The 21999-nt window shown below is 42.0% G+C and overlaps 1 protein-coding gene across 1 annotated transcript in view; it reads right to left on the minus strand.

Annotated features, from left to right (window-relative positions):
• PREX2 (phosphatidylinositol-3,4,5-trisphosphate dependent Rac exchange factor 2) overlaps positions 1-21999 on the minus strand; it is a 331151-nt gene that overhangs the window by 34505 nt on the left and 274647 nt on the right. The window lies entirely within an intron of this gene.

Genomic DNA, 21999 nt, shown 5'->3' on the forward strand with positions numbered 1-21999 from the left:
ACCCGGGGGCCCCCACCAGCAACAGCGTTACCTGTGGAGTGCGGACTGAGAGTTCAGCTGTCCGAAAGGCTGCTGGGTTAAAAAAAATCAAAAGGGACTCGCAAGAACCGCAGCAAAGCAAGGAAGGGCCCAGGACCCGATAAAAGGTAGGAGTAGCCGAAGCACCACAGCATGAAGGGTACCAGACCAAGCCAGAGAGCCCAGGCGGACAATACCATGCCAATGCCTAGCAGCGGAGACATGCTAGAAAAAGAGACGAATAGGCAGCGCATAAGCGACCCAATGTGTGTGTGTGTGGGTATGTGTATGTGTGCTGGCATACTAGCTAATACCAAAAGGCGAAGCAATTAAAAACTAGGTTAGGTGACAGGTGAGGCCCTACTAGATGCCAAGCGGCGTGAGAGGCTCTATGAGTTGGCGCGAGGAGATAACGTGGCCACTGAATGTTGTGGCGGGGTGTTGGCCTCTCGGTGACAGGTAACATAAGATAGAATGGGAGTGACAGGTGAGGCCCTCCCTATGCCACAATGTGAGGCGACTAACTATGGCCCGAGGGGCATAGTACCTCCGAGTATGAGGATGGGTGTTGGCCTCGCGGGACCACTAACCTAAGGCGAAGAAGCCAGGGGGAAATTACAACTATTGGACACCTAGTACCCTGACAGCCAGCAATAGCTACCTAAGAGGGGAGGGTAATGAGTGTGAGAGGGGGCATACTGTGTGAAATGAAAAGAAAAGGGGTCGGGGTATGAGGGAGAATCGTAGGGGCTGACCGTAACTGGAGGGCAGAGTGAGCTGTGGGAGTCCAGGTGGACAGGCTGTAGGAGGACACGAGGGAAATAGGAACAGAAAGCGCATGCGCGTGTATAGCCCACAGGTCTCGTAAGGGCCAGAACACGTTCCCGGTAACAAAACGCTCCTTCTGGAAAATAACACGGTTATGGCGGGCAGACATGGCACATCCAAGCAAAGAAACGAAAGCCCGAAGTTAAACGCAGGACAGACCCTGTGACGGGACCGAAACCGCTCGTTAGCAGCAACCACGTAGCTTAAGACCGCGTATTGAAAACGGTAGGGAAGGAAACTCGAATGAGATACACCCTCTCATTTTTTTTTATTTTTTTTTTTTTAAAAGAAGTATGGATGAAAATTCCATTATTATTGTAATTTAATTAATATATATATATATATATATTTTTTTTATTTTTTTATTTTTTGTTATTGTATATAGGGGGGGAGGAGCACCAGAATTAGTTGGCCTTTTATAATTAACAATAACTACAGGGGCAGATTATACTGTACTTCCACATACAGTGTTAAAAAGGAAAAGGCAGTGGAGGCCAAGGGGGTTATTCACTAAACCGTGAACTGTAGCGAAATTAAAGTAGCACTTAAATAGCATTTGAGAGTTGCCATCTAGAAGCATACTAGAACTGCACATCTGGAGGTTCTAGGTAAAACACTGCACCCACTATATAATAACACAAAGATAAAAAAACATGTAATGAATATCCAGCTAAAAGTTCCTGGGATGTGTTCTAGGGCATGGTGTAACCCAGGAACCATGGAGAAGCAGGAAATGGGTCTGCTGAGATTCACCTTTGTAAAATAAGTTTAAGAAGAAAAATAAATTTATGTATACAGTACCTGAGCAGTTGACCTATTATAATGGTCCCTACCTTCCTCCCGAAACTACACCCAACATAACTGTTGCCACATGGATGCACGACCGCCAGCGAGCAGCAAGGGGGGCCGACAGCCAGGAATGCCAGGAAGAGAACGTGCAGAAAGCCGAGTCAACCGCGGAGGCGAGCAGGGCCGCAGCAGAGCCGAACCCTCCCCCCCATAGTCACGGCCGATGAAAGCGACGCGGAGGGCGAGACACAATTCCTCTGGACAGCCAGCCCAAACACCCACAGCTACGCTACCGTGACGGTGTCAGCAAACGAAGAGGACTATCCAAACGACCAATACATGTACACCTGCAATCCATCTCTACCTGCCCACAAGACCACAGGAAGCAGGATGCCCGCGGAGGCCACTAGAATCGCACCAGACGGCAAGAGAGGGAGCCGAGCCTCAGGAGGACTGCGGACAAACGAGCAGCCGGGAAACAGCAGGCAATGGAGCCACGAGGACCAGGTAAGGGGGAGGTAATGACGTCTGGAAATGGCGACATGCGAGTCGCTAAAAACGTTCGGGACAGACGAAGGTGAGTAGGGGGGTTTAAATAGGTGCCCCTCCCACAACTGCAGGCCAAGCCTTAACATTTATAAGGAGAATGATTTTAATATTGGCTTCTATCTTTCCATTATCTGGATCTTCACTGGGAAAGGCATTTTGGTTTCCTAGGGTTTATTTACAGAACAGAGAAAGGTGGTGAACTCAAATTGCAAAGTTTAGGCTATAATAGCTGAGCAGCGATTATTCCATTATCAGTTGTTTTAGGTAATTTTTGCAGTTTTTTACTTTTTTCTCTTTCTATTTCACTATCAGTAACTGTATCGTGGCTATACACCTGTGTGATCATGATAATTCCAGAGCACACAAAGTGAATTGTTGCTGTTTGTTGACATGAAATGAGGCAAAGGAAACATGGTGACATGCAGACCTCCAAAAGTATAGAAGACCACCTTCTCCAGGGCGTAAATTGGAATCTGGCTGTGTCTAAAAATTCCTTGTATTTCCTGTTCCTGGTTTTTGATTTTGTCCATTTACTTGTTTCTCCTGTTCTCTGGTATCCTTTGACCTTGGCTTGCTATTTTATTTATTATTTATCCGTACCTCTCCTGATCTCCTCTCCTGATACTCTCTGACTCCTCTACCATTAGAGGTACACGCTTGTCTATTATTTGCGATATAGTCTGCACGTTAAGTTTTCACATAGATCCTGACAGTACATCACTCATGCTCTTAGGGAATATTCTTGGGATGTCATGACAGACAAGAAATAAAATGGGCAGATATGAAATACAGTTAAAGGTGGTGGTCAGAGCAGTGATGTACTCATGACTGGTGCTGCTGGGTGTCTGATCAAATGCACTCCCTAATTAAGGCCTTGATCCAAATCAGTAATTTATCTGTATTATAATAAAGAACAAAATGCACAGCTTTCCTTGTCAATTCCAAATTGCATTTTCTGCAGCAACCACTTGTGATCTGTCACTGTTTCAACACCTTCAGGCAGTGGCATCACAACAGGGGTGCGGACCGCACAAGGGTGTGCATCACGGGCGGGGTGACACCAGGGCCGGCACGTCCTTTAGGGCGCACCGGCTCTGGGGGCGCAGGATACAAGTGACCGCCAGGAGGGAAGCACACAGAGCCTGCTGCCAGTTACTCTGAGTAGCGCGGCCAGGCGGCGTGGACCGCGGTACAGTGGTACAGTAGCTTCCTGTACCCAGCTGGACTTACAGGAAGTGCTCTCTCAGTGAAGGGGGAGATACACTCACACAATGCATCCCTTACACACACACACACAGAGAAACACACAATGCATTCCTTATACACAAACACACACTGCTTTCTATCATTACACACAAACACACTGCATCCCGTATACACAAACACACACACTACATTCCGTACACAAACTGGTATTCCTATACACTACATTCAATAAGAACACACACACATTACATCCTCTACAATAACACATAACATATCCCCTACGCACATATACTCCACTCCCTGTGAGCGAACTCAGATGTGGGCCATGTAGGTGGACTTATGGGCGGGCCTTGTAGGCAGGGCCGCCATCAGGGGGTGACAACCAAAACGGTTGTCACGGGCCCCACGTGGAGCGGCAAAACTGCCACAGGGGCATCTGCACCAGGGCCCATCAGGTGGCCCAAGCATTTAGGGCCACCCGATGGGCCCTATATCTTCAGGGGCCCGGTCAGCGCTGCGGCCGGGTAATTGCGCGACCGGGCCCCTTTAAAAAAAAAAATTGCGTCAGCACCGCAAGGGCTGCTGGGAGGAAGTGACGGTCGGTCACTTCCTCCCAGCTTACTGCGCGCGGGAGGAGACAGGAGGGAGAGGAATAAGGAGAGGAGAGAGGAGAGGCATCCGCTCACTCCCATCATCCCCAGCCCCCCTCCTGCAACTTAAAGGTAAGAGGAGGGTGGCTGATAAATGAGGTGTGTGTGTCTGCATATATGTATGTATCTCTGTGTGCGTATGTATGTCTGTGTGTATGTCTGTGTGTATGTCTGTATGTGTATGTCTGTATGTGTATGTCTGTATGTGTATGTATGTCTGTGTGTATGTCTGTGTGTATGTCTGTATGTGTATGTATGTCTGTGTGTATGTCAGTATGTATGTCTGTGTGTGTATGGCAGTATGTATGTCTGTGTGTATGTATATATATCTGTCAGTATGCATGTATGTCTGTGAGTGTGTATGTCAGTATGTCTGTCAGTATGTCTGTATGTATCTGTGTATGTATCTGTCTATCTGTGTGTGTGTGTATGTCTGTATGTATGTATGTGTATGTATGCCATTATGTATGTATGTATGTCTGTTTGTATATCTGTATGTCAGTTTGTATGTATGTCTGTTTGTCAGTATGTATGTATGTATGTGTGTCTGTCAGTATGTGAGTATGTATGTACGTCAGTGTGTGTGTGTCTGTATATCTGTGTGTGTGTGTATCTGTGTATGTGTCTATATGTGTGTGCAGGGCCGCCATCAGGGGGTGACAACCGTGACAGTTGTCACGGGCCCGGCGGCCCTGGGGGGCCCGGACTGCTCTGGCAGTCCTGGGCCCCACTTTCCCTCCCTGCACACATAGATAGCGAATATCGCTATCTATGTGTGCAGCCCCTGGCCCCCGGCTACCCAGTTACCGCAGAGGGGGCCCAGGCAGCACACAGCCTCTTCTCTTCTCCTCCCTGCTAATAACTCTCGCGAGACCCGGTTGCCATGGCAACGCTCCGCGGGTCTCGCGAGAGTTATTGGAGGAGAGAAGAGGAGAGGCTGTGTGCTGCCTGGGCCCCCTCAGCGGTAACAGGAAGCCGGGGGGCCCCACCATGCCACCGGACCACCGGGGATGGAATCTCCCCCCTCCCTAGACACAGGTAAGCAGGGAGAGGGGAGAAACAATTTAATTAATTACATTATTATTATTATTTTTTTAATAATGTTAAAATGCCCCCCCTGTAGCGGTACTTACCTCATCCGGGGGCCGGACGCGGTCCTCTCTTCAAGCCGCGCGCGTTCCTGCGGCTGCACGAGCCGCGCGCGGCTCGTCCGACTGTTCAGACAGGAAGGCGGGCAGTGACCGCGAGAAGCGGTCACGTGTCCCGCCTGCAGCTAAGAGCGCGCCGCGAATCTCGGGCGCGCTCTTAAAGAGACAGTGGGAGCCTAAATTGCAAAAAGGCTCCCATTGGCTCCTGTCATGCCAATCACCCCATACACTTACCTGTTGGGGGAGTGGAAGTGACAGGAGCCAATCACATTAGTTTGAAGGCTACTTATACTTACCCTTTTCCCTTAGTTCCTTGCCCTATCGTGGTTTCTGCTACAGTTCCCTTTAGTGCTTGTTGTGTTCAGTTGTGTTTCTCCGTATTTGACCTTGGCTTTGTATTCTGACTTCGTTTTCGCTTTATCCTATTCTGTACTGTTTGCCGGCTTGCTGATTCCTGTGTACCAGTCCCCGGCTAGTTTTCGTTTACGCTGTCTCTTTGTGCCCTTGACCTCGGATCGTTCCTGACTCTGTCTTATCCTATTACGTCGAGTCCGGCCACTCTAAGGTCCGGTAGACGTATCTCTCCTCTGTACTGTCTTCTGTTAGGCTGGATCCTGCGTGTAGGGGTATATACTCGTTACACCCCCCTCCCCCTCCTCATTGGACATTTACACACACACACACACTACATACACTGACACAACACACACACACACACACTACATACACTGACACAACACACACACACTACATACACTGACACAACACACACACACACACACACACTACATACACTGACACAACACACACACTATATACACTGACACAACACACACACTACATACACTAACACACACACACACTACATACACTAACACAACACACACACACACTACATACACTGACACAAACACACACATACACTAACACAACACACACTACATACACTGACACAACACACACACACACACACTACATACACTGACACAACACACACACACACACTACATACACTGACACAACACACACACTACATACACTGACACAACACACACACTACATACACTGACACAACACACACACTATATACACTGACACAACACACACACACACAATACATACACTAACACACAAACACACTACATACACTAACACACACACACACTACATACACTAACACAACACACACACACACACTACATACACTGACACAACACACACACACTACATACACTAACACAACACACACTGCATATACCAACACAACACACACTGCATACACTAACACAACACACACTCTGCATACACTGACACAACACACACTCTGCATACACTGACACAACACACTCTGCATACACTGACACAACACACACGGCATACACTAACACAACACACACACTGCATACACTAACACAACACACACACTGCATACACTAACACAACACACACTCTGCATACACTAACACAACACACACTCTGCATACACTGACACAACACACACTCTGCATACACTAACACAACACACACTCTGCATACACTGACACAACACACACACCGCATACACTAACACAGCACACACACACACTGCATACACTGACAACACACACTCTGCATACACTGACACAACACACACTGCATACACTAATACAGCACACACTGCATACACTAATACACCACACACTGCATACACTAATACAACACACACTGCATACACTAACAGACACAGTGCATACACTAATACAATACACACACTGCATTCACTTATACAACATGCACTCTGCATACACTACACACTAACACACTCACTGCATCCACTATACTGACACACACTCTGCATTCGCTACACATTACCACACTCTGCATTCACTACACTAACACACACTCTGCATCCGCTACACACTAACACACTCAGCATTCACTACACTAACACACACTCTGCATCCGCTACACACTAACACACTCTCTGCATTCACTACACTAACAACACACACACACACACACACTAACACAACACACACTACATACACTGACACAACACACACACACACACTGCATACACTGACAACACACACACACTGCATACACTGACACAACACACACACACACACTACATACACTGACACAACACACACACACACACTACATACACTGACACAACACACACACACACTACATACACTGACACAACACACACACACTACATACACTAACACAACACACACACACTACATACACTAACACAACACACACTGCATACACTAACACAACACACACTCTGCATACACTGACACAACACACTCTGCATACACTGACACAATGCACTCTGCATACACTGACACAACACACACTGCATACACTAACACAACACACACACTGCATACACTAACACAACACACACACTGCATACACTAACACAACACACACTCTGCATACACTAACACAACACACACTCTGCATACACTGACAGAACACACACACCGCATACATTAACACAACACACACACACTGCATACACTAACACAGCACACACACACACAGCATAAACTGACAACACACACTCTGCATACACTGACACAACACACACACTGCATACACTAACACAGCACACACTGCATACACTAACACAACACACACTGCATACACTAACACAACACACTCTGCATACACTGACACAACACACACTGCATACACTAATACAACACACACTGCATACACTAATACAACACACACTGCATACACAAACACACACACTGCATACACTAATACAACACACACTGCATACACTAACACACACAGTGCATACACTAATACAATACACACACTGCATTCACTTATACAACATGCACTCTGCATACACTACACACTAACACACTCACTGCATCCACTATACTGACACACACTCTGCATCCGCTACACACTAACACACTCTGCATTCACTACACTAACACACACTCTGCATCCGCTACACACTAACACACTCTCTGCATTCACTACACTAACACAGACTCTGCATCCGATACACAATAACGCACTCTCTGCATTCACTACACATTAACACACTCTCTGCATTCACTACACTAACACACTCTCTGCATTCACTACACTAAGACACTCTCTGCATTCACTACACATTGACACACTCTCTGCATTCACTACACATTAGCACACACTCTACATTCACTACAAATTTACACACACACTACATTCATTACACTGACACACTCTGCATTCACTACACCCTAACACACACTCTGCATTTATTACACACTAACACACACTCTGCATTCACTAAACTATGCACACACTCTGGATTCACTATACTGACACACACTCTGCATTCACTACACTAACATACACTCTGCATCACCTGTACACACAGCATCCACTACACAAACATCCTGTATTCACAGTACACACACTACATCCACCACAAATTGAAACATTCTGCATTCACTATACACATACACTGCGTCTAATACACACACTACATCAACTACAGACACTGCATCCACTAAACACATTTCATCTAGTACATACAAACACTACATCCACTACTCAAACACACTCTGCGTTCACTATACACACTGCATCCGCTACACTAACACACTCTGCATTCACTGCACAAACAGTATCTAATACACACAAACACTACATCCATTAGACACATTCTAATTCACTTCCACTATACACACCACATTCAGTCCCGCATCATTGTCAGCGGACTAGGTAGGGCGTGGGCGGGCCCGGGAGGGAGGGGTCGGGGGGGGGGCCCAGACCTTGTGCTTTGTCAGGGGCCCCAAAATTTCTGATGGCAGCCCTGTGTGTGTGTCTCTGTTAGTATGTGTGTATCTTTCTGTGTCTGTGTCCTTTTGTGTCTGTGTGTGTGTATTCCTGTGGGCGGGATTTGGAGGCGGGGCTTGGAGGCAGGCACACAGGGGCCCAGACCTTGAGCTGTGTTAGGGGCCCCACAATTTCTGATGGCAGCCCTGCTTGTAGGTATACTCACGGTCAGACCCTGGTGGCCCAGACCTTGAGTTGTGTAAGGCAGTGTTCCCCAACCCTCGGGCCGCGGACCGGTACCGGTCCGTGGATCAAACGGTACCGGGCCGCCCAGGGGTGTGGGGTGTGCGAGCCTGCCGGCTAATGCAGGGCTGGCATTGCCCAAGTGCCAGCCCAGCAATGTGCCTGCGGACCGGAGGGGAGATCAGAGATCTCCCTCCCCGGTCTGCAGGCACATTGCTGACAGCCGGCAGGGGAGGGAGTGAGAGAGGACCCGGGAGCTCTTACCTGCAGCTCCTCCGGGTCCTCCTCTTGCGAGATTTGGAGCGTTGCCGCGGTAACCACGGCAACGCTCCAAATCTCGCGAGAGTGAACTCTAGCCCTGTAACTGGGCTAGAGTTCACCTCACCACCAGGGAATCCCCACCGGACCACCAGGGACTAAGAAATGTCCCCCCTCCTCCCAGTAAAGGTAAGAAGGGAGGGGGGACATGAATATATTAATTTTAATTAAATAAATTTTAAAAAAGCCTCCTTACCCCCCATACACACACTGCCCCATACACACACTACACACACTGCCCCCACACACACACTACACACACTGCCCCACAAACACTGCCCCATACACACTACAAACACTGCCCCATGCACACACTACACACATTGCCCCACAAACACTGCCCCCATGCACACACTGCCCCACAAACACTGCCCCCATGCACACACTACACACACTGCCCCATACACACACTACACACATTGCCCCACAAACACTGCCCCATACACACTACACACATTGCCCCACAAACACTGCCCCCATGCACACACTACACACACTGCCCCACAAACACTGCCCCATACACACTACACACATTGCCCCATACACACACTACACACACTGCCCCACAAACACTGTCCCCATACACACACTGCCCCACAAACACTGCCCCATACACACACTACACACATTGCCTCATACACACACTACAAACACTGCCCCACAAACACTGCCCCATACACAGACTGCACACACTGCCCCACAAACACTGTCCCATAAACACACTACACACATTGCCCCATACACACACTGCCCCATACACACACTGCCCCATACACACACTACACACACTGCCCCACAAACACTGCCCCCATACACACACTGCACACACTGCCCCACAAACATTTCCCCCATACACACACTACACACACTGCCCCCCACACACACACTGCCACCCTCACATACACACTGCACCGCTCACACACACATACACACAATTTTGAGTCTATGTCTTTATGTGACTGTGTTTGTGATTTTCTGACTATGTATGTGTCTGCGTGTTTTTTTTAATATATGTGACTTTGGTTTTTTTTTGTCTTATTAAATCAAAACAAGTGGGCCACGGAAAAATTATCAAACGTTTACCGGTGCGCGGCGATAAAAAGGTTGGGGAGCACTGGTGTAAGGGGACTCAAAAAATGGAGCTGCTTCCTGTTTGTTGATTTTTCTGAGCACTGTGACAAACAGCCTCTACCTGACCAGTGGAGCCAGATTGCAGCCTGAGCCCATCATCAGCCTCAGGTCCTCATCTGGTGGTAAGTAGTCTCACTAATCTCTAATTTACATTAAAGGGACACTATAGTCACCATAACCACCACAGCTTGATGCTGTAGTTCTGCTGTCAATAGCCTGTTCCTGCAGGCTTTTTAATGTAAACACACTGCCTTTTCAGAGAAAAGGCACTGTGTGCTGCACTTGCATTAACACATATGGCAGATCATATGGGTGGGACATTGTGATGTCACATGGGGGGGAGGGGAGGCCGGCAAAATTTTGTTTGCCTAGGGCGGCAAAAATCCTTGCACCGGCCCTGATGGGAGTTATGATTTCCAAGTTAAATTAGTAAAAAAACAAAAACCCCAAAACACATTATTAAGGGGGTTGGGGTGACACCATGAGTTACCGCACCGAATGACACCAATCCTAGTGACGCCACTACTGTCAGGTCTTTCTTAACTTTAAGGTGGTAGCGTAAGTGCATTGAATCAGTGGTGTCTGCAACACACGGAGTGCTGTGTGCCCTCAGCATGAAGTAGCATGTGGCAAGTTGCAGAGAAGCAGCTTATTATGATTGGTTAAGCTTTGAATTGGGAAGCTAAGTGTTATTGGCCTCTAAATAGTTGCTGGAAGCTTGCTGCAGAACACAGAGAAACTGCTCCCTTGGACTGAGGATCTGCATGAAGATGGTACATATAGCGAAAGAGCATAATTATACCCCAATCTTCCGTATGCAGGTGACCTTTATATGTCTTTATGTGGTATGATTTGGGAGTTAGAGTCATCTTAAATGAAGGAAACGTGTAAAACATTTGCAAACTGGCAATCTAATATGGAAAACTGGCTTGGTAATATTGTTAAGTAGTTTTAGTATTTATGCTTTTTATTAACATTATATAAATTTGTATTTGATAATTTATTATATAAACTGCCACTGCCTTACTCAAAACATGTTTTGTGTGTTTATTTTGGTAGTGTTTTAGTGTGCTAGTGTTTCTAAAGTATTTTAATGTCTAAAAAAGAGTTTTGGTTTTACATACAGGCACATATATCCCCCAGCGTTGGGAGGAGGAGGGGGGCTATATTCTACCGTTGTCAAAATAAGCTACTCTCGTCTTCGGCAGGCACACTGCCACTAGGTGAGTACAATAGGCAGAAATACCAAGTATGATTCATCAAGTGTGATGGGAACATGCTAAATGTAGAAACTATTACTAAAACATGGTTGGTTGAAACGCGGAATATATGCTTTTATACTACATTTTAAAACATATAATTCCCTACTGGATCTTGTTCAAAATCCAATATTGTGCTAAACGTCTATTAAACAGCAGCCCTACTCCCTCACAAACCTCTATTCTGAGCAAAATATGCATTGCAATCACAAATGGGAGACATTCAGCTTATTTAGCTTCCACAGACAGATCCATTTGCAAGCCTGTTCCAGTTTAAATACTTTTATTACAATTTACAAAAGAAACTCAGAGCACAGCAGACCTTTTACAGGGCTACACTAGCCAAGTGAAGAATAAAAAATGCAACGGGGGCATTGTGTCTTCTTCAGGACAACTGAATAAAGGAGTGGAGGATGCGAATTGTACTGCAGCACATAAAAAGCAATTTCTCCAGATTAGGTTTGAAGGCTTTTAGTTTAAAGGAAAAAAAATAAACTTGGCTTTATAGTAGCTACTTTCAAGGAAACTGTATCCTCTATTTCCATTAAAGTATGGATATAGAGGATACGTTGTAAACGTAATTTAAAGGGACATTCCGGGGACCAAATCATTCAAATCACCATGCAGATAGATTTTTTTTCTGTGAATATATTTGCTTGGTTTTTGAAGAACGAAACGGGTGTAGAAGACGCTGGCTGTTTTTATTGCAAACTTTTGACAAAGTTAGAAAAAAACAAATTTTAATTCAAATAATAATTGTGTCCTTCTAACTTTGCTTTCATCAAAAAATTCTCTGTGTGCATCAATTACAGTCTTGTACACCTTTTGGTATTCTAGTTTTTCTGCATGTCACAGATTTCACACCATGGTTCCTAACACACCTCCCACAGGTTGGATTGGCTTGATGGGCACTTCTTACAGCAGTTTAATAGTGTTGAGATCTGGTGACTGTGTTGGTCATTCCATAAAAGACGGAATACCAGCTGACTGCTTTTTCCCTAAATAGTTCTTGCACAGTTTGGAGATAAGCTTTGGGTCATTGTCCTGTTGTAGGAGGAAACTGACTACAATCAAGTGACATCCACAGGGCATGGCATAGCATTGCAAAATTGTGGGATAGTCTTCCTTTCTCAAAGTCTCTTTTACTCTGTATAAAACTCCCATCTTGCCACCACCAAAGCACCCCCAAACCATCACATTGCCTCCACCTTGCTTGACAGGTGGCGTCAAGCACTCCACCAGCAACTTTTCATTTAGTCTATGTCTCACAAATGTTCTCCCTTCTGATCCAAACAACTCAAACTTAGATTTGTCTGTTCAGATCACATTTTCCAGTCTTTGTCTGTCCATTGTCTGTGTTATTTTGGCTATCTTAATCTATTCTTTTTATTGACCAATCTGAGATATGGGTTTTTCTTTGCAACTGTGTGGATACTATTTAATGTAGCAGCCAGTTGACATCCTGTGAGGTGTCTGTTTCTGAAACTGGACACTAATGTATTTGTCCTTCTGCTCAGTTGTGCACCGGGACTTCCCACTCCTCTTTCTATTCTGGTTATAGGAAGTTTTGGGCTGTTCTGTGAAAGGAGTGGTACATGGCATTGTATGAGATTTGTTTTCTTGGCAATTTCTCATATGGAATAGCCTTCATTTGTTTGGACAATAATAGACTAATGCGTTTCAGCAGAAAGTTCTTTGTCTCTGGCCATCTTGAGTTTGTAATTTATCCCACAATTGCTAATGCTCCAAGTACTCAACTAGAGTAATGAAGACCAGTGTTATTGATTCTTTAATCAGTACAACAGTTTTCAGCTGTGCTAACATAACTGCATAAATGTTTTATAATTATCACTTATCCTTAAATGACAAACTTGGATAGGAAAACACAGTGTGCTATTGAATATAGGACAGACCGTTGCTGATAATGGGCCTCTGTACGTCTATGTAGATAGTCCATTAAAACCAGCTACAAAAGTCATTTAAAAATGTCTACACGGTATTTCTGATCAATTAGATATTGTTTTGATGGACAAAAATTAGATTTTCTTTTAAAACAAGAACATTTGTAAGTAACCCCAAACTTTTGAACACTAGTATATATAATGGTTGTATATCTGCTTAAGCAATTAGCAATTCTTACTAGTATCATTGCAATACACTGATATTATACCAGCAGGATAATACTCTGACAAGTAAGTATACATATACATATATATATATTATGTTACAGGGTGTCAGTCTCACGTCCTGCTTTCTACTTCTGTATTTCTTATTACTAGCTAAAACTATATACTATATACGGGGCTTGGAACATTGAATGGTCAGTAAGCCTGAGTATAATACAAGATACTAATGCTTTGAAAGGGTTAGCTCACATTCTTTAAACATGCTATATTTTTTCTGTTCAGAGCCTGACATTAGTTTTCATTATCGTGTATAAACATCCTGCTCTTGGAAAACATAACATTCTCTCTAACCACCTGATCATTTTAATAGTTTACCTAAATCAAAGACCGTCATGTACATCAGTTTTTGTCTTGGTTAAGTCTTTCCACGCCTGCAAGGGTTAAAAGCAAGAATTTTCTCTCTCCTGTTTGCAATCAGTTACAGCTTCACACATACTCCCTTTTTCCTCTCACGAGATAACCCTGCAGAGTTTCGAGAAGACGTGCTAGACATGTGCAGTAGAATAACTGTAATACGTAATGTTACATGAGAAAATGATACTTTTTGATCTGAAACTTTGTTGATTCGTTGATTTTGTCTTTTGTTGTACGGACCCCTAAGAAAACGTATTTCATATATACACTGTACCCTTATTAAAAAAGCCACTATTTTTCTGGAACTTCATAATGACTGTTGTACATTAATTGTTCTCTGCAGCGAACATACATAAGGAAAGCAGGATGTGTTACCAGCATAAGTCCATGGCAGCTTAAGCGTTTCCAGACCCTGTGTACATTTTGCAGCCTAACACTAACAAACTTCGAAACACTTCTGCTGGTAGTCAATGATATAAGAGTCAACTATACTTCATCCATAGAGAATATGCCAAAGCTTAGCCTCCAAGAAAGGTTACCAAGCATAGATTACTCCTTGTGGATATAAATTATTCCAGGTTGGTCAGATCTTTTGTGAGAACAAATTCCTTAGGTTTTTATTTTATTCAAGGTGGACAGGAAGTGACAGTTAATAAAAAAAAATTGGGATTCCTTATAAACTGAATTTCATCTCAGTACCAATAGTCCATATCCATATACCAAAGAGTTTGCAAAAACCTACTGCAAAATAAAATGATAGATATACAATTGTTAGGAATTTCATTACATGCAAAAGGACTGACGAATGTATTTACACACCATGAGTACATGAATTCAATTATATGTGTTCAATGAAAAAAACTATTTAACATATCAAAATAAAATCTAATTCATGTCTATGAAAATAACCTACTTCATCAAAATTGTATCATGGAGACAGGGGGGTTGTGATTGGTATGGCAAACATCAGCCAATCACAGATCAGCAGGAAATTTAATATTAACTAAACTAATCACAGAGTCTTAAACTAGCCAAAGAAAGTGCACAGTTAAATGACTGGCAAATTGCCTAATCAATAGTGAAGGGCAGCCAATAACAGGCTGAAATCACGCAGAGGCTCTGATGTTTAAACAGGATGCACTGGTGAGAAGCCCGTTGCTATTTTTCAGTTTCCACACAAAGACTGAAAAGCAAATATTTAAAACTAAAGGTATTTTTTTTAGATTACGGTTAGGAAAACTGTCTTTTTTTTATATCGAAAGAATTAAAAGGGCAAAAACTAGCCATAATCTTTCTTTACATCCTGTACTCAGGTGAAAATAACTAAGTTTTTTCCAGGAATTCTCAATTTTCCTAAATAAAAATGATGCTATATAGGATATAAATATATATTTGTCACAGATACATACAGTGACGTGCAATGTGCTATGCTTCCCTATAATGTATACTTAAAGGTTTTTAGATTGTAAGCTCACTTGTTCACGTATGTCAAACATGTTGTTAGAATTAAGTATTTATCTTGTTTACATATTGTACAGCACTGTCAAATAAGCTGGCACTGTATAAATAATTCTATTTGTAATTGATGTATCTGAACATTGAATGTTTTATTTCTAATACTACAGCACTATAAAAATTAGAATACAAATGTATATGGTTAAAGGGAGACTATAGTCACCTGAACAACTTCAGCTTAATGAGGTTGTTCAGGTGAGAACTATAGCTCCCTGCAGCCTTTCTCATGTAAACACTTTATTTTCTGAGAAAATACAGTGTTTACATTGAAAGCTAGGAACACCTCCAATTGCAGTCACTCAGAGTGAACCAGAGGGACTGACTCCATCCACTCAGATCTGCTGTGCACGAGCATCCTGTGATTCAGTATCTCCTCCCACTGCATGCAGACACTGAACTTTCCTCATAGAGATTCATTGATTCAATTCATCTCTATGAGGAGATGCTGATTGGCCAGGGCTGTGTTTGAATCATGCTGGCTCTGCCCCTGGTCTGCCTCCTTGTCAGTCTCAGCCAATCCTATGGGGAAGCACTGTGATTGGATCAGGCTATCACATGTCAGCAGACTGCTTGTTTTTCCTGAGTCTAACAGCATGCAGATTTACAGCTTCAGGCTTGAATACAGCAAGATTTTTACTATATTTATGGAGGCATGAGGGGACCAGGGGGACTAGATGGTCGTGTTAACACTATAGGGTCAGGAATACATGTAGTTGCACTGGTGACTATAGTGTCCCTTTAATAAAGTAACTTGTAATATAAATTTCCTGCGATTGCATAAAAAACATTAATAACTTTAAGTAGATGTTAGAAAGAACCCAGTCATGTTTTCCAAATCTCTCCTGAAAGTTCTCCAAATTTCCCATGTATAGTTGCATTCCCTTCCTTGAGGAGGATAGCTATACCTGTATCGTTTAATAGTTGTTGTTTTTTTCATTAAGTGTGAAAAAGGTTTTGTGATTACCTTTGGCTCGTGCTACACTTTTCAGAGACAGTTCCTGGTTGAAATTGGGATGGTTAGAAGGCATGGGGAAGTCAGCCAATCAACAATAATGTGAGCTTGGGTTCAAGAGGGCCATAGAATAATGCTATATTGCAATGACATAGCTGATAGAATGGTAGATGGAAATATATAGAGGAGATTGCAAGTGCTGGAGTCAGACATAAAATGTTTAATAAAAAAGTGAAAAAAAATCCCATTATATTAGTGTAGTTATAATGGTGAAGTTCTGCCATTCAATTTAGTGCAAACATATCGAACAGCTTAAAAGTAACGCAACAATATATTATAATTGCTCATCTAAGAACAAAGTATTCCATCTGACATGTATAGGCTTTAAGGCTTAAAGAAAGGAGCCATCTCCTGCACCCACATCTACTGCAAACAATTCGGTGTTGTTCTTTTGCTGATATGATGTAGCCACTGCAGATGGAGTTCTATAAGTTCGCTCTCTCTCTAAATAAGCACCATAAGCCCAGTCTTTTTTATCTTTATAAAAATACTCTCTCCATTAGGCTATGTTAGTTAATAAATTACACAATAAAGCTTCATATAATGCTCACGTAGTGTGAAAAGAAAGCTGCTGATTGTAATTTTATCCATGGTATTGCGGTTTTATGACCCCTCTGAGCCCACAACTTTATTACCACACATCGCAAAGAAAATAAATGAAATTACATCCACATAAAAATTAATGAAACCGTTTAATCATTTTGCTATATTGTTTGACCCCACCCAAAGTCTACCATATACCGAGTATTGCAACAACAACTCTGGAAAACACAGAAATCTATAATGTCTCATCTGCTCATTTTAGTCTTTGAGAAGGTGTAGAATCCTTCTACCATTAATGAAAAATACTCCCCAATTAATAGATTGAAAACAAACTGATCCTGCATGGATTAGGCTGGCGAATATAACACTTTTAGTAAAGCTGAGCATGGAAATGCCATATTGTCCTATTGAGATGGTGGATAAAAGCAATGAACTAAAAGAAACCATATGGAACTGAATACACATTCTAAAGTTAAAAAGCTACCTACTTGACTATAAAACATAATTAAATAAAACTTGAAGATGAATACTTGATATAAGATGAATGCATTGAAGTTAGGTAGCATTTTATAGCTGCCGTAGCTGCAAAGGTTATTCCCTGTTGGAAAATACAATTTATTTGGACAAATTCCACACAAATTATGTGGTAAAAAAAAGTTCTGACATATAGTTTGTTCCTTCCTTCTCAGCAGTCTTCCGGTGGAAATATAGAATTTCTGGGGTTGGTAAAATTGGGAGGGGAAGCAAAAGTCTAGCCCTCGACAAAAACCAACACAGGGTGTGCCCATTAGATAGAGTAAATAACTCAAAAGTAAGGTATAGGTTAAGGATTGTCAAAAATTTTAATTAAAAATAATCTTTATTGAGGACAACATTAAAATATTCAAAAACGAAAAACCAAACAAATAGAGTGCTACCAAATGAAATAAGTGATAGAAAAATATAAAATATAAAAAATGGGTCCTATTAGAGTCTGCCTTGTAAGTCTCAAGTATGTCAACATCTAGATCTAAATACTCCTATAAAGGGTAAAATCCCCATGAGACAATGTGGAGTGATCAAGATAGAGAGTAGATAGACAAAAAAGTATTGCTTTCAATGATTATAGGTAGTAGGATAGACCAAATAGCATAAATAGACTTAATAATAGCCAAATCTGAAATGCTAGTAGATAAACGGAACAAAAAAAAGATAGCGTCCTGTAATATCTAGGGCTAGTATTCAGAGCCTCTATTACGGGGGGAACTCTAAGTATATAAATTCTCCCCTTGTTGCCTGAGTATAAACTACACCCCAGAGAAAACAGATAAAACGGATAAATAGTGGGAGTGCAGTAAAACGGTATAAACTGCCTCCCCCCTTGAATAGTATATGCTCCAAGATTGGCTCTGGTGGTAATGCAGTAGATAGTGGTATACAAATAAAGCATCCAGGTGGGTAAAAAACCACCCACCTGTGAGTCTAAGGCACCAGATATCAGTGTCTGCTATAAATAAACAACTTCAGTGCCAGTAGATAGAAAATTGGGGAGCCATAAACAGGAACACCGTATCTTTTCCCTTAAAATGAAGCTTAAACTGGAAGCGCAGAGAATATATCAGTGTCCAGCTGGTATCTAGATAAAATATCTAGTATGGCAGGTTTCAAACTGGTAGAAAATATATACATAAATTGCTAAATCTGGAAGTATCCTAAGGCCATCCCTGAGGTCTTAAACAAAGGGTAGTGGAAAGCCTTAAATAGATAAATGAATTCTAACTAAATAGAAACAGGTATATCTGCTTAAAACACTACTGTCCTACTAGCTGGCTCGAGAGTGAATCTATCAATCAGTATTCTGGCTTTCAAAGTAAGCTACTACTATCCTACTGACTAACTGAAAAAAATATATCAGCAGGAACCCATAGAGCCTAAGTCTGGCGTCTTACTCGACGTGCGTTTCAGCGCTGTGTGGCGCCTTTATCAAGGGCTCTTGATTAAGATGCTACACAGCGCTGAAACGCGCTGTTTATCTATTTAAGGCTTTCCACTACCCTTCGTTTAAGACCTTAGGGATGTAGTAGTATCCAGAGTAAGTATAGAGAATGTAGTAAATACATCAGGACAGAAACAAAATGAACTGAAATTCTTTAGAGAGAGAGAGAGAGAGAGAGAGAGAATGTAGTAAATTTCTATAAATTTATATATATATGCACATTGTTTATTTTGGAATTCCAATAAACATATGTATTTGTTATTGGAATTCCAAAGGAAACAATCTGCATGTATAATGTCTGTATATAAAATATAGTTATATATTCCCTATATCACTGCATAGGTGTCAACAGTGTTGTGCTGATAAATATATTGCGTTGAGTCATTCTTGAAATAAGCCCTGTTCCTGAGGTATTACAAAAGGTGCATTAATGTGCACCAAGGTCCGTTTCAGCCCCCTAGCAATCTTTTTAAACCTGTCTTTGTAAGCCTAAATCACGCTGAACTGCTGTACTTGTATTTTGTCCAACAAAATCAATATATGCACTATAATACAAAAGCATGGAAAGAATTGTAAAAATAAAAAATATGACCTTCAGTATTTATTGAAATTATTTTGTTGAGGTAGTGTTATAATTCTCAACTTTGAATGTTCTCCAAGGTGTATTCTAGAAGAACAAATATGTTTTCCTAGGGAAATAAATATGTTTTAAATTTAATCTGCACTTTGTAAAATCCACAATTCACCATTCTGGCCTCGAATGTCAAAGTGATTTTTTATTTTGTTATTCTTACAGTCCCTCAATATTTCCTTAAGGTTACTTTTAATATATTATTTAAGGTAATACAATGTTATAAATATCAGACTACACTATAGTGCTGCTTAATAATATTTAAACATGCACTAATTCTCATTCTAACCATGGTTCCATTCCATGATCCACTAACTATAGTTCCATTCTATGGTCCACTAACTATGGCCATTCCACAATCCACTAACCATGGCTTTCACAGTCCTCTAACCATGGGTCCATTCCACAATCCACTAACCATGTTTGCTTCCACAGTCTACTAACTATAGTTTATAGTTCCATTCTATAGCCCACTAACTATGGTCGCATTCCACAATCCTCAAACCCTCCATTCCACAGTCCAAAAACCATGTTTGCGTTCTGTACTCCACAAACTATTGTTCAATTCCTTGGTCCCGTCCACTAAATATGGTTCTATTCCACAATTGACTATTTTATGCTCCACTAACTATGGTTTAATTTCACAATCAATTAAGCATGGTTCCATTTTATTGTCCACTAACCATAGTACGAATCACAGGTCACTAACCATGGTTCTATTCTACAGTCCACAGCAGCCTGATGTAAACAAATAATAATAGCATACACTTAATATTATTTAATTATTGTCCACAGGTTCCACAGTGCTAGCTATAATGATAAAAATGTTATAGAAATTGACAAAGTATGTTAATAGTAATTAAATATCAATAAAAACACAAGTCATTATTGTTTACGCTTTTTAAAGCTGAAAACATTTAGAAAGAAAAACTTAATCTATGAAAATAACAAAGTCTCATAATTTTCAAGAAACCATAGTAAGTGTATATAGAACAATGCTGTTCTAAAAGAGGAACGATCATCCAGTGAATTTTCTACCTGTTATTTCACTTTTCTTATTTTGTCCAACAATTGCTCAATTATTAGCCATTGATACAGTACAGTCACAGTCACTAGATACACATCTAGTAGAATGATTCCTACCTGCACAGTTCCCCAGCCACTTTTCACAATGCAATTCCTTACCATGCTATTATTTCATATGTAATAAAAAAGGAAACCAAATAAAAAATACAAAATAACACATATTCATTCTGTTTGTGAGCTATATGATTTCAGGGAAATGAATAAATAGTTTTATTTTGCAACACATTATTTCACATTATATTAAAGGGACACTATAGTCCCCAGAAAAACTACAGCTCATCGAATTTGTTCTGGTGAGTAGAATCATTACCTTTATGCTTTTTGCTGTAAACACTGTCTTTTCAGAGAAAATGCAGTGTTTACATTACAGCCTAGTGATAACTTCACTGGTCACTCCTCAGATGGATGTTAGAGATCCTTCCTGGGTCATGGCTGCCTAAAATGCATCCAAACATTCAGTATCTCCTCCCTCTGCATGCAGACACTGAACTTTCCTCATAGAGATTTATTGACTCAGTTAATCTCTTTGAGGAGATGCTGATTGGCCAGGGCTGTGTTTGAATCATGCTGGCTCTGCCCCTGATCTGCCTTCTTGTCAGTCTCAGCCAATCCTATGGGGAAGCACTGTGATTGGATCAGGCTACCACTTCTGATGATGTCAGCAGACTGCTTGTTTTTCTGAGACAAACAGCATGCAGATTTACAGCTTCAGGCTTGAGTACAGTAAGACTTTGCTATATTTATGGAGGCATGAGTGGCCCAGGGGGGCTAGATGGTG

Source organism: Pelobates fuscus, chromosome 4 (genome assembly GCF_036172605.1).
Source record: "Pelobates fuscus isolate aPelFus1 chromosome 4, aPelFus1.pri, whole genome shotgun sequence".
Taxonomy (NCBI): domain Eukaryota; kingdom Metazoa; phylum Chordata; class Amphibia; order Anura; family Pelobatidae; genus Pelobates; species Pelobates fuscus.